This window comes from Thunnus maccoyii, chromosome 7 (genome assembly GCF_910596095.1).
Source record: "Thunnus maccoyii chromosome 7, fThuMac1.1, whole genome shotgun sequence".
Lineage (NCBI taxonomy): Eukaryota > Metazoa > Chordata > Actinopteri > Scombriformes > Scombridae > Thunnus > Thunnus maccoyii.
This window is the reverse complement of record NC_056539.1, coordinates 3,528,597-3,543,903: the sequence shown is the minus strand read 5'-3', so window position 1 is coordinate 3,543,903 and position 15,307 is coordinate 3,528,597. Positions and strand designations below refer to the sequence as shown.

The window sequence follows — 15,307 nt, the reverse complement described above, 5'->3', positions numbered from 1 at the left end:
CTACTGAAGACCAGCCAGTGCAGTCCATACGTGTTTAGACAGCAGTGTTTTATACTGTTTTGGCTCTGCACTCCAGCACACTGGATTAGCCAAAGCCTGTAAATTTAAAGTGATGAATTTAGGTTTTAATGTGTTTGAGTGTGCTCACATCCATATTGGGTTAACAGTGTAGAACTTGTAGGACAGTGTAATGTGTTTCTTTCTGATGTAGATGTAAACAGTTTAAAATTCAAGCTGAAAGTCATCAATTTAATTTCAAATTAAACACGATCAACTGAGAAAACATAAGAGCTTTACTCAGGTAGGGGGACTGGATAATGTTACATCATAACACCACTTATTGTTAAGACACATTTGTATTTGTAGTTAATGTCTTACGTGTTTGTAAATTCATATGAGTAGCTTCCTGACCTGGGGAATATGGCTAGTTTAATTGTTTCCACAAGCTGCACAAGCCAAGAGTGAGGAGCTTGACTGAGTCAAGAGGGGCTAATATAAAGCATCCATTACATCCACACATACAGCACATGTATGTGAAGTGGATACTAATGATGGAATGGAAAAAGGCTAAGAGGTACCTGTAAACTGGAACAATAATCTCATGATTCTGAGAGAACTGTACAAGTGGCTCAGTAAGGAAAACAGATTCATGCATCAATTCATATTAAACTGTGTAGCTTACACAAGAATGATTTTATCATCCAGTTGTGAAGTGAACCTGAAAACTTTTTACATTACGAAAAAAATTAAAAATAAAGTCAAGTCAAGGGGCTTTATAATCTGTACATCATATAAAACCTTCTGTCCTTCGACTTTCAAGATGGAAACTAGCTACTATTTCCTGCAAACAGGAACATGAAAACACCAAATACCAGTCTTTCACCTTCACCTCAAACTTAAAACTCACACAACTGAATAAGGTCATGAATCTGACAGTATACAGTATTGTGCAAAAGTTTTAGGCACTAAAATTACAGTGAGGAAACTTTCAAAAGTAATGCTATGAATAGTTTTTATTTGTCAATTAACTTGATACAAAGTTGAGTAAACAGAAGAAACCTAAATGAAATCAGTATTTGGTGTGAGCAGCTTTGCCTTTACAACAGCAGCAGTTCTTGGTTTACCTGCACACAGTTTTTCAGGTATTTGGCAGGTTGCTTGTTGCTGCATCTTGGAGAAGTTGCCACAGTTCTTCTTTGGATTTAGGCGTCTCAGCTGCTTCTGTCTCTTCATGTTAATCCCAGACTGACTCCATGATGTTGAGATCAGGACTCTGTGGGGGCCAAACCATCTGTTGCAAGACTCCTTCTTGTTGCTGAAAATAGTTCTTGGCTGTATGTTTGGGGTTGTTGTCATGCTGCAGAATGAATTTGGGACTGATCAGATGCCTCTCTGATGGTACTGCATGATGGATAAGAATCTAAACATCTCAAGTGCCTAAAACTTGCACAGTACTGTATATGAGCAAGGGGTGTGCCCGAATACAAATACATTATTCATCATAGCACAAATAGTGTTTTTTTATGAATATTTATTTCATACAAATATTTTTAAAATTATCTCTTTTCGGCAAACAAAAAAAACATGTCACATACCAGCACACAGGTCGGTTACATCGCTATCTCAGTCTCTCTCCTCTGCTCCACTGTTAAGTCTATCAGCAGGTCTCAACGAGGGGAGTCACATCCACCTGCTACATGACGCACATTTCCTTATTTGGACACCACTCCTGGAGTTGGGGATGTTCCCCAGAGATAAAGCTGAGCTACTGATAGTGCTCCCAAGAGACTCTCCATAACCTGTTGTTCCCCTTCTCCTTTCCACAATGTTAGGTTGTAAAAAATAGGCAATAAATGAAAAGTGCAAAGCAAGAATTGCCTCTGAACTTCCCTACACATTACACGCTGTGCTGTCTCTGTGTTTTAAAAATAATTTTAAAGTGGGTAGTTTGAAGGACACAAGTGAAAATGGCTTTTCAGCTTTAGCCAAAACCAAATATAAGAGGATGTCATTAAGAGTCATCTTTTCAATAGTTTGAAAAAAACAACGTCCTTACACTCTTACTTCAAACTAAAACTCAGTCAGAGAAGGGCATCCTCAAACTAAAGCTTATAGCAGCATGTCATTTGTGCCACCCACATTTGCTGATCATCAGCTGAGAAAAGGGTGAGATGGATTCTGCCAAAACCTTTTAAGCACTGGCCTCTGATCAGCCTTCAGCTCTGTCATCTCTCACTCTTTTATTCCAGAGTATTTCTTGGCTGTGAGTAGCAACTTCCTGGAACCTCTTCTGCTTGCTGGTGGAGAGATGCTGTTGGACATGAACACAAGATTAATTTCTCTTCTGTAGCAGTGAAAACACGTGGGCCTGTCGATAACTGTACCAATATAACCTGAGCTTCTCTACACATTTAGAGCTAACAAACATAAGTGTTGGAGTAATGCATTATTCTAAAACATGTTACAGTGACTACTTTTTTCACTAACGAGTAGTATAAGGGAGTACAATTTGAAATTCAGTGATTACTACTCACAGTAATTCTCCGTTATTTTGAAAATTTGGCAGTCGACATGTTTGGTCTTTGTGACTGCTCTGGTACGTTAGCTTGATAGGGGGGTTGAAGATGTGGGGACACAGTTAGCTGCCACCAATAAAGGAGAAATGCAAGTCCAGGTGACTTCAAAGTTGTCTTATTCATGTGTCTTCTTATTTGGCTGCTGAACATTAGCCACTGGTGAGGCTTCATTCAGGAATGAAGCAATGAGCTGGTTTAGTTCAGAGTTGTCTCTAAACAAGTGTCCAAATGAACACTGAAACATGTTTTTCTTGCCATAATCATTCTCCTGTTCATACTGACCATTAGAAGATCCCTTCATAATGGACTTACAATGTAAGTAATGGGAGACAAAATAAACAGTCTTCCTTCTGTGCAAAAATGTATTTAAACGTTTATCTGAAGCTAATATGAAGCTTCAGCATCCAAATGAGTCAAATCAAGTAGATATCTTTCAACGTTACAGTATTTTTAGTGCCAAAGTAACACTGTCTAAGGAAACAGCAATTGTGGCAGATATCCACTTGATACGACTAACTCAGACTGCTGAAGCCTCATATAAGCTTCAGATCAACTTTTAAATACATGTTTGCACTAAATGTGTGGACACACTGTGGATTTTGGCTCCCATCACTTACACTGAAAGCACATTTGAAGGAGATCTTTTAATAGCCAGTATGAACAGGAGGAATGATTGCAGCGAGGGAAACCTCTTTCACTGTTCATATGGACACTTGACTGTGTTTTAAGACAGACTTGAAACATGCTGAAGCTGTCCTTTAAAGACAGAGGATGGAACATGTGGGTGTGAAGGTGTGGAAGCTTTGAAGTTGGCAGCTTTGACAGCTGATGGCTGAGTAACAAAAGTTCAGTAATGAGTAATGTGTAATTTCTTTTGCTGTTGAGTAATGAGTAAACTAATGTTTTCACTTTCACACACAAATTAGTCATATGTTATGTGTACCCACATATTGACCCTCTCTCATAGATAGATGAATGTGTTCGTGACTGCCAAAGTACCACTTGTCTGTCCATGTCTATACCAAGTGGCAACTACCATGGCTTGAGGTTGAAGCCAATGCAGAAGTACATTAAAGTGCAATGTTACCGACGGCCACTAGATGCTCCTATTGACTCCTATTCAAAAAGCCTCATCTTTTCTCTAGAAATACTTATTAGAGGGTCCAAAATTAGCGATTGAGACAATGATAACTTGTTGAAAAAAATGAGTGACTAAGTGTGCTGGTTGTTATTTTGGAAATTATTGTTCATTAATAAGATTTGAAGACTTATAGTAGCTTTGATGTTTGCCTGTGGGTGTTGATTGACAGTTGTGATTGACAGTTGGCTCACCTGCTGCTCTCCCCGGCACTGGGACTCACTGAGTCTGACTATTGTTGCAATATTTCAGTAAGTTTATGTTACTTGATTATGATACCTTCCCTGTTAGCACAATTTAGCTAAAATAGATAACGTTAGCCCGAGTGTGCAGCACTCGGAGTTCCCAGTAAGGCAGCATTAGCTTGGGTCCGAGGTAGTGGGGCATGTTTCCAGAGCCTGAAAGGCAACACACTGCACTCCCTATTTTGAAGGTCCTGGCTCTAAATGGAAAAGATGGCACTGACCATAAGCTGCAACTCTGGGCATCAAACGGGCTCCATTAAAAAAACAACGGGTGACATCACACCTCACTATATCCATCTTTATATACTGTCTATAGTTTACACTGAATGAGTATGGTCAGTCACTATCCCACGTGTTCCTGCCATTCATACTATGTATTCACAAGGCCACACCTCACAATGATGTTATCCCCCCAACTACCCATGGCAGCTATTATACCTTTAGTGTAGTACTGGCACTAGTGTGCGGCATGCCCTCTCTCAATGTACTACTGATATAATGTAATTTATCACCATAATTACATATATGACCTACAAATGCAGATATGCTAAACAGATGGTCACTTACTGCACATGGGAAGCAGCATTGTTCACAGCTTAGCATGGCTGATGTACGGTAACAACAAGTAATGCCATAGACTCACATCAATTTGTTTTCCTATTCTTTCCATTCATTGAATTTCTAGAATTGAAATCAGTGTAAACATGTAGTTACCAAACTAATCTTCACATTATTGTCAGTATGATGATTCTTAAGGATGAATCCCTATTCAGCTTGATCCAGCATAACCTTTAATTCAGTGCAATGCTATTTGTAGCACCAGACCATCCCAAGGCTGGCTTATTCACCAGCTCTAAATCCTCCTAAAGCACCGCTTATGTCTCACTGTCTCCCAACAGCCTCATCATCTGATAAGCATGCGTGTTCTCACTACTTTTGCTCTTTTGTCCTATGTGGTGAATGGGAAGCCCGGTGATGAATGGGGGATGGTTCATTTTGATTTATTACTGCATTACATAAAATGTGCATCTTGTGTGTCACGACCTGTGTTGTGAGCAGAGGTGAAACGCAATAAAACATGAAAGAAAATAGACAAACCCCATGACAGGGCCTCTTAGTTTGTTTCTTCAATGTAGTCAAACACTAAAATGAAGAAATCAGGGTTTTGTTCCAATAATGACTTTTGTTTAACTGCTGCTGTAAGGAAGGACATTGGTGCAAATTGAAGGAGGCCTGAAATAAAAATGAGAACAAAAGGAAATGAAGAGAAAAGGGGAATTATCAATGGTTTCTTCTTGATCTGTTGTGGCTTGGATTGTAGCTAATCTGTACATCACTTTGGACAAAAATGTCCAAATGTCAAAATGTGTCTTCCACATAGTGAATGGAGAGAAAAGAAGGAAATAAGAGGTGATGGAAAAACAGGAGCATAAGATCAGGAAGTTAAGATTATTTGCCATAACCATAATCTTTCCCTTACCATAACCACACTGTAGTTTCCATGTGCAGATAATGTAGAGAGTGTGATTTTTTTAAAATGTTGGCATTGGATGTAAGGGATTGTTTCACTGAATGTAATCAGTAATGTAATGTAATGTAATGATGTTTTGCAGAATCATCCAGTATCAACATTATTGTCTGGCAAGAGGGTTGCTTCCAATAAAAAAGCTCATCAAAGCAACTGTGCAGATATAAGTAAATATTTATTTTTTTGATTGACATGTTTATTTTTATGATACACCATGTTTACAGCATTCACCATCCCTAAAATAAAGAATAAAGAAGAATCAATTTATTCATTTTTTGTAAAAACCTTAGTTTATCTTTTTAATATATAAACTAATTAACATTAAACCTCCTTATTGACAAGCCTTACAATAACTTTTCATACTGTTGAATTACCTAAAGTCCTCACACTCACAATAAACTGGTCAACAACTCTGTGGCATCATTCATCCTCTCTTCTGTCCTCCTCCCCCTGCTGCTGCTGGTTAGACTCTCACTGCTGCTGGTAGAGAGGAAGGGCAGGCTGATGTCAGCCTAATGTCTACAAGAATTTAAGATACATAGCTAATTAGACCCAATCAATACATACAATTAGTGTTCATTTTGAACTCATTCATAACAGTTCACTATTAGTATAACAAGCTCTGTATGGCTGTGGATGAGAGGAGGGGCCAGAATAGAGGATTCTGAGTCAGGAGTCAGTGCGTGTAGAGAGGAGTATATGTGGAGAGAAGTCAAAGATTTCTGCACGTTCATGTTCTGCTTGTTCAACAGTTGCTTGATAGATTGCTTGTACCATCTCCCTTACTGGTGGATTTTGTTGCACTTATGGCAGTTAACAGTCGCTGTCGACTCAAGTAAACTATAACCTAAACTCTTTCATTCTCTCCGCTGTGGCCTCTCTGCTCTGCCATCCACTATGTGTCTGTGTGTGTGTGTGGAGCTCAGCCACAAACAGGCACTGACAGAGAGCAGAGGAGAGGAAGACAAAGAGGCAAAAATCCCCATCCAGGGAAAGGTTTTCGCTTTATCTTGGATTTTGTACAAATGCACCGGCTTTCCAACTTTAGGCCAATCACAATACATATCTGGAAATTGCTGTTACTATTCACTAATCACAGTCAGCACAGAACAGTAAACAGTGACCTTTACATTATCATTCATTTAAGTTTTAAATTGTTGTATTTGTATTTAATTTGCAGGGAAATATACACATCAACATTTACTTTCATATTATATTCACAGTCGTCTCAAGTATATTGTTCATTGTAAAATATATTGCCTCAACACATGTATCTTTGTCACTGCTCTTAACCAAATTTGAGGGATCACTGCCAGACTGGATACCAGTCTCATAAATCACATGTCAGCTGGGAAGGAGTCAAGGAGGTCTTAGAGAGGAGGGAAGAAGAAAGGGTGAGAAAAAAACAGAAAGGGGAAGGAAAGAAGGAGGTTAAGAAGAGGAAGAGAGGGTGGGGGAAGCAGCATTCACATAGCTGAGTCGGTCGGGGCCAGGGGGAATTAGAGGATGGGTACAAAGCTTTTGTTCCAGCTGGGAGAGAGCAATCATCTGATATCATCAAACTGTAATGAATCTATATCGTCAGGAGAGGAGACGAGGGGAGAGGAAAGTGGAGGGACACGGGTGTGGGAGTGAAGGAAAAAGGACGTGAGAGGAGGTGAAAATTCTGAAGACACGAGAAGATGAAAAGGAAAAATTTTAGGTGAGGAAAGGGAAAAAAAGAAGGGAGGAAGGAAAAGCTGGACAGGGGAAGGTGAGGGAGACAGATGTGAAAACCAAAATATACTCTCTGGGTGAGGTCTGATAACACCTCTTACAGCCAAAATACACACGGCACGGACGCGGCGCAACACATCTGTGTGGCATGGCAGCATCAGAGTGCTTCCATTGAAATCGACTGAAGCTGCTACACTGACCACAAGCCGTGTGGCTCATCTCTCCTCTATGTGCGGCTACGCAGCCCTCCAACAATTAAAAAAGCTACATAAAACTGTAAAAAATGAGTACAAACTGTTTAAAAATTATGAAAATAAATACCTCATTCTACCAGAGGCAATATGATGCAGCAGTGCAACCTTGTGGGTTTTTTTTTACATTGCACATTAAAATAAATTAATCAAATAAATGTGTATCCATGATCCTGTAGCTAAAATGATCTAGTTAATTAATTCAGTACCAGTTAATATAGCCTACGCTTCCAAAACCTGATAACTAACTGCATTATCATTCGGCAAAACTCAATATGAATGCAGTGACGGCGACGGAGTTGGTTTAGCAGGTAGAAAACCCTTTTCCGCCCTGCCTACGTGACATTTTGCGTCCATGCCGTGGTGTATTTCAAGGGTTAGACTTTATCAAGAGATCAATATTCAGACTACAGAAATAGTTAGCACTCATTTGCTGGTGTGCGTGGGATGCAAACTGTGAGGAGAGTCCGCCAAACTAAAGGTGACATATCTGATCTGAGACCTTTATCAGCCAAACATTGCTTATTTACCTTCCTAAACAGTTGATCCACATGACTGTTTTTCTGAGCTGCCACAGCTATGGTTTTGGTATGGTAAAGTTTGGGCACAAAGATAGAAGAAAATCATGGTTTGGGTCATAAAAAAAACAAAAAAAAACTAGTTAAGGTTGAGGATCGTGGTCATGGTGAAAAAAAGAATTACTTGGGAGACCTGCTGGCCTGTGGGTTGACAGCACAGACAATGTAATAGCAATGTCCGCAATACCAGTCTAGTCAAAGTCACACATTTTGCTGACCCATCCATTCACCCTGACCTCCTCCCTCACTCTACAACAGTCTTATATACAACAGTCACAGCAGGCAGTAAATTTTACTGTACCAAGGCAGGTTTGCAGCTTCAGCCATCAAATGGACTTGGCTACACATATTAACAGTTAATAAATTAAATATATCACAAGAAAGTATTTCCAAGTGATTGGAGCGTTTTATTTCATTACTGTATCTGGCAAACCCTCTTCTTCTCCTCTCCTTTCCACTCCTTTTTGTCTGGTTGTCTCCATGTGATTTATCCTGATTAGAGAAGTTGAGATCAGATAATAGCAAATTTGTTGTTTCAAAGTAGAAAATTGTTTTATTGCCATCTGTAGTGATTTGCTGACAAACCGTAAATGAAAATCATCACATTATCCAACTGGTCTGAAAGTGAGTCCAATTGCAATTCAATTACCTATCAGCCATCAAAGTGCTGAAAGAGACTGATGAAATAATTATCTCCTGTGGTCCAAGTTTGTCTGCCTCAATTAACCACACCATTATTCCTGCCCTAGAATGCCCAGATATTCAAAGAATGGAAGTACAGATACCAACTCAGGTATGTTCGGTAACCCTCTAAATTACAGTTCCTTCATTTCCATAATTATGCTCTAATTAGGCTCTAAAGCAACAGAGACCGGGCACTGTTCTTTTCTTGCTCTTTCAAATGGTAATGGATTAGTTATCTCTGGGTCTGGCCAAATCCAGCAATCCAAGCCCAAGGGGAAGAAACCAGCTGGGACCTGTGAATTCAAGCTATTTTTGATTCAAAGGGCTTTAATTCCATTTTATTACTCAGTTCAAAACATGGCCATTTTTTCTCAATAACCGTCACCATTCAGGATTACAAATGAGTCAGGTGAATTAATTTTGAATCAGAACTGGATTTTTCTGTGAATGGCTGGAGCTGACAAGCACAGACTGAGATTTTGTGAAAAGAATAGCGATGAGCTAACATAGCTTGGCTTCTTCATCATCTCCTATTATGCAGTAAACAATGCTGCATTCCGAACAAAGCCGGATGTGAAAAGTTTTCCAGCTAATAAGTTCTATCCAGCTCCCTACAATGCAGGGAACCGAGGTGTTTGTTTGCAGGTGTATGCAGGTGTATTGCTTCTGCAAGCATTACATATGAATTTGTTTTAGTGATGCAATATGTTATTGTGGTTACATGTTTTTATTTCATTTACTGCAAAACCTGCTGTTTTGAAATACTTTCAAACACATTACACCATTGCACATGTTTACAGATGCTTGCTTGAGATACTGTATTTAATCTATTACAAAGAACACTGTCTAGTTTAATTGTCGACTCTAATGCATTGATTACCTCTCTGGAGCAAGTTTCAAATCTCAAAAATGTTAATAAAAGATAGTAATGTACTGATATGCATAGATACTTGTAGGTAGAAAGGTAGAAAATCAAGGTAATGCTTTATTTTATGGGTTTGTTATATCCTAATAATTTTTCTAAAAGATTCCTAGAAAGAACTATGCAGTTTGGTACTAATAATAGGGAATGTTGAAACAAAGTTAACACATTTTTTTGTCTGTTATTATTTTATTATTTGTGGGGATTTTGGGTTTTTTTTTGTTTTGTTTTGTTTGCTTTTGGGTGTGTGAACTGTAAATTATATAACTTCTATATCATTGCTATTATTAATGATATTTATCATTTCATTACTATATTTATGCATTAGAACACTGTTGTCCTTAACTGTCTTAAAAGAGTTTTTTTCTTTCTTGCAGTCCATAAAATTGGTATTAAAAAAAAAAAAAAACTATGGAAAAACTGCACAAACTTTGCATGCTGTAAAATGTTTGCCACACAGATGTCTGGCCAGTAACTTTCACATACCAACTCTGTTGTCAAGGGATTGGCTGTATTTCTGAGACACAGCCAGCTCACACGTATTTGGATTTTGCCTTGATGTACCCTGATGTGGTGGGCGGAAGTACGGGAGGCAACCTGCCACAAATTGACCGGCCACTAAACTTTAAACCCACACCACGGGGTCAACAAGTTCCTCAGGCCTCACAACAGTCCAGGCTCATTACCACATGAGAGAGGAAGACGAAGAGGAGGAAGAGATAAGAGGAGGATCAGAGGGTGGGAGGACAACAAGGGAAGGGAAAACAACAGAGAAAGAGACATAAAAGGGTGAAAGAGATGAACAAATGACGAGAGAGAAAAAGAACCAGTTTTTTTTTTTTTTTAAAAAAAGAGAGAAACAGGGAGAGAATCCCTGCCCCCGTCAAAATAACTCCTCCAACTAAGTGCCCTCTGATAAGTGATGTAGGGAAAAGGTGGGGGGGGGGGGGGGGGGGAGAATCTGGTAAGAGAAGGAGGAGAAGCGGGAGGGAGAGTGATGAGAGGCAAGAATCAGAAACAATTTGTTTCTGTCATTTTCTAGCAAGGTCAACCAGATAGGGCTACTGCTATAGAAATTCCACACGCCTCCTCCTATTCCTTTTACTATTTCTTCTCCCTCTGCTCCCCTCTTTTCTCTCCTCCTCAACCTCCATTTCCAAACTAAATTGACTCTGACATTGAGATCATATTTGTTGTCCTTGCAAGGCCAGGGGTAAACCATCATTGCAGTGCACCTTGTATCTGAAGGGCTAATTTAAATTCCTTCACTGCACACCTCCTCAAACCTCTCCAGCTCTCACAGTCTTTTTCCTGTGATATAACAGAACACAATTTCTTACTTACTTACTTCCTGGCAACGGATGAAAAAAAGTGCTCAACGGAGAACTTTTGTCATCCCAACCTTGGGTTAGACCAATATATTGTGTTTTCTTAGTGTGAAGCAGCTAGTGGGTCAGATACTTGCTCCTGTGCACTGTGGGAGGATTTCCCTCTCTTATATTTTTTTTTATCACAACCCCCCCCCTCAGTTGGTCAAGTTGCTTCTCCAACTCCTGTGGCTCATGTTGATTAGCCTCCATCTATCCTGAGGCTGAAGTAACCAGCATCACAAGTGCTGGAGAAGTGGTTGGGAACATGTGTAATTTGCAGAAAAGAAGAAATGTTAATGTTCTCCATGTTTGAATGTGTAGTTTCATTATGAAACACTGGTTGTAGACAGACACTTGCCAAATGTGGCCACTCGCTAATAGAAAAATGCAGCGTCGGCCTGCGGTCTGCCTCACTCTGCAATCAGTTAAGAGTTACTCCTCTCTGTTCCACGTTCTCAGTCAAAATCCAAACATAACCCTGTAGATTTTTCCATTGCTGACACCAGACTATGGAAGAGTTTGCCCCTTACTGTGAAATCATCCCCATTTTTTCCCCATTTGAGTTCCCTTAATTGTTAATAGAATAATAGAAAATGTCTTAATATTGTCTGTAAGTTTCCATTTTATAAACTATTTTTCAAGGCAAAGAAGGGACTTTTTTGTCAGTGTAGCCTTTACATTCAGCACAAATGTTTATATTTTGGTTTATTATTGTCTTCAATGAGTCTTTACATTTAATTGGCTATGGTCAATGATTGTAACTTCATTTACTCCTGCTTTCATTCAGAATATCTCTCAAAACTGTTAATTTGGTCCAGCAGTAGTCTTTTGCTTATGAACAGGAAATGAACAACAAACACTTGGATCCATTATAATACAGACAGTATGAAATATCAGCCTCACTTAGCGTTCAAATGTTTCTCTATGAAATATATTTACAATATGGTTTTTTTTAAGTTACAATCCAAGAGTTTCATGAAATCAAACCCCTTTTTATACCCCATGGTCAGCATTTTCTGCAATAGCTATTCAATGTATTTACATTCAATACCTCGTTATTGGCTGGACTGGCCACGGACCAGCCTTATAACTGCAGTTGTCTGTGAATGTGTTTGGATTATATAACTGAACTAATACCAGGATGCACACTTTTTTTCGTTTGTGACATTTTCATATCACCAACGATGAACAACAGGATCAAAACACGAGTCTTGCAGGTAAAACATGAGACGCTTGTAGCTGTTTCATATATCAGTTTAGTGTGGGGCAGCTGCTCTGTAGGTGTGCTTGATTTGACTCTAACTGCAGTAACTGGGTGGGGATGAGCCTCCCAAATTTGCACCCAAAATGCTGTCAAACCTTTAATTTACAATTTCCACCGCAGCCTCCATGATCATTGACCAGCAAAGAGGCAGAAAAAAGGTGCATAGAGGGAGAGCGCAGAGTTTAAGAACCACAAATAACCATCAATCTGACAAAACACTCAACGCAGAGTGAAAAACGAGACAAATCTGCAGATAGAAACAGATGAAAGATGTAGCACACGGCTCCTAACACTACTATTTAGTAAAGATTGTAATAATTTTGGATCAGAATCAGAGGACACCAGATTCAGACAGGGGGCAGAAATGGCTATTTGCAACATTAAATGACCACACCAGACAAGAAGCTGTAAACTGGTACCATGTATTATTTTTGAATATAAACAAAATAAATTAAATAACTTTAAGTTCAGCAAATAGTTAAATTCCACAAAGACATCTCAGTTTCAATTCAGCAACAAATTATTTCTTCAGTCACTTTTTCTTTTGGTTTTGAACTATTGAGTTCTTTTCAACTACTTTTCTGCTTTAATTGGGTGCACCCTTCTATAGGTAATCTCAATTCTCAATATTTGGATCCAACGTTAGGTAACAATATTAGAACCATATCCTGTTCAAAATGATGACTTCACAACACACTTCAACCTTACAACAGTTCACTATTCACTGCTCCAGCAACAACAAAGTCACTTTAACCAAGGCACAATAATACACCAAATCAATCATATGAATACTCAGTCCTCTCATTTGTGCTGTTATGACTCAGTCCTTCCACAGGCACAGGGAATGCGTTTGAAGCAGAATGAAGGAGGTAAGTGTCTTTTCCAAGTCAAGTCAAAAAATCAAGAGTAAAGTCAGAGTCTGGGATTTTGAATTGTGCAAGTGGGGCTGGGGGTTGAGCATGAAAGTGGTCTGGCCTTGTGCAGTTAAGATGTTTACCCCACCGCCGTGGCAGGAGAGAGGTAAGGTTGACGGTTCTCGGTTCAGGGATCTTCAATCCAGGGATCTAATGGTCTTGTCTGGTTTGGCTCGCCATCAACTTCAAATCGACTCAAAAAACCTGACCTGCAGTCATTGACATGGCCAGAAATGATCATTAATCAATCGCCATTCTGATTTGTCAGGAATGATTAATTCCTTAAACCTCAACAAAATGTATACATACAATATAAACAATCAACACATTTTAAATAACCTTTACACTAAATGAATTTCAGAGTAAAATGAACCAGGCTAAATTACTTATTTTATTTACTTATTACTTATTTTTTATCTTAACCTGGTATTTTTAAATTAAAACAATATTACATGAATTACAGACCAACAGTGTGAACTTTACACACTATATTCTTGTCTTCTGTTCTTAAAATCAGATTCACTATACCAATGAAATATAATACTCGATAAAACATAACTTAGTATGTTGCTTCAGTATTAAACAGTTCAGTAGCTTTACCAGCCACAGAAACATTGAGCAATTAAAAACTCTACATGTCACATCTTTATATTTTTCCTAGTTGAGTTGTCAAACAGATTCACTTTAGTTGAGCTCTACAACAGTCGCCTAATTACACTGTTCAGCACTAAATGCTAATTTTTGTTAGCTGTAGGCTCATTCGCTTGAGCTAGCCAGCTTAGCCTAGCATCATGTGGCGCAGCATTTCATTATTTACTTTTACTACGACTCACCAATTCAGGAGTTCCTCTGTGTCACTCAGCAGGTTTCAGTGAGCAGCCTCTCACACACACACATCTACGAGCTTACAACAACGTACAGGCTGTTACTGTTCTGTTTTGACAACATTATATGGCGTTTTTACTGTCTTATCTGAGTTATATTTTAACCGTTCAGCAGTGGATCCTCTCTCAACAGTGTCACCCAGCATCTGACTAGCGTACGCTGTGTAGCTTGCCTACAGTGCTGCTGACCTGCGCTCTGATTGGCTGAGGCACTTCTGTGTTGTTAGCTCTTTGTGACCCAGGTTACAAAGAGCTTAACAGATAGGTAATTAGAATAGTTAGAATTAGAATTAAAATAAGTTCTCTTCCAAATAAAACATCCCAAGATGTGACTGGAAAGTAATGTTCTTGCAACTGCATTTATAACTTCTTTTTTTTTAACTCAAACTTTGCTTAACCATGTCATGTGATGCTACTTGAATACACTTTACCAGCAAATATTACTGGGACCACTACATAAAATTGCGGATGAACATTTAATATCCAAGAAGTCACATTATAGGCACCACTGACTATCCCTGACAACAAATTGGCCACAGTTTCACACATTGACCATACACAGCCATATACTAGGTTTTGACCTAGTCTTGTTGTGGTCCGCCAATCCTGCGTTGGATTCAGATTGCCTACCTAAGCATGAGGGCTTCACAGGAAATGATGCAGCATATAATCCAGCACAATTTTATTGCATTAATATCAGCCTCACTGTTTACTGTCAAACGAACAACAGACACTGTTAGATGAGGAGTTTCAAGCAACAGACTGCACACCTCCAACCTCAACTACTTGTGCCATGTGAGTCATGAAATCAGATGGTGGTTGTTATTGTTATTAACTATACAGTAGGTTTTTAGAGCTTTTTCTCTGAAAACAGCTGCCTGCTGTGGTGAGAGTGAACCGTAACAGTAAAGTTGCAGCCGGACAGCTAAACAATGAGCTGAAACTTGCTATAAAGCTCCATAAAGCTGAGAGGAGCTGCAGAGTCGTGTGTAATTCTCTCTAGGTTCGTCAATTTAATGCCATTACACATACATCATGATTATGATAATAATTATTATAGCTGCTAAATAAAGCAGAACATTTTGACAGTTATTTTGGTTAAAATATATGGCTGGTTGCACAAAACACCTTAAGTTTTCCCCTTAAGTATGACACTTAATTTCTTAATTAAGGCTTAATTTCTTCTTAGCTGAGGAACTTACTTAAGGGTGCTGCACAGAATCCCTTAAAAGGTTTC

At 38.9% G+C, this 15,307-nt stretch overlaps 1 long non-coding RNA gene across 3 annotated transcripts; it reads right to left on the bottom strand.

Moving 5' to 3' along the window:
• Positions 1 to 5,645: 5,645 nt before the first annotated feature.
• Positions 5,646 to 14,412, bottom strand: LOC121899940. Of its 3 annotated transcripts, none has more exons than XR_006096830.1 (4): positions 14,020 to 14,412; positions 13,270 to 13,395; positions 5,862 to 6,006; positions 5,646 to 5,723 (listed from the first exon to the last, which is right to left on the bottom strand). It is a non-coding gene; the product is annotated as an uncharacterized LOC121899940 (long non-coding RNA). The 3 variants fall into 3 exon arrangements; XR_006096831.1 differs by having other exon boundaries at positions 5,881 to 6,006; XR_006096829.1 differs by having other exon boundaries at positions 5,646 to 6,006.
• Between the last annotated feature and the right edge of the window lie 895 nt (positions 14,413 to 15,307).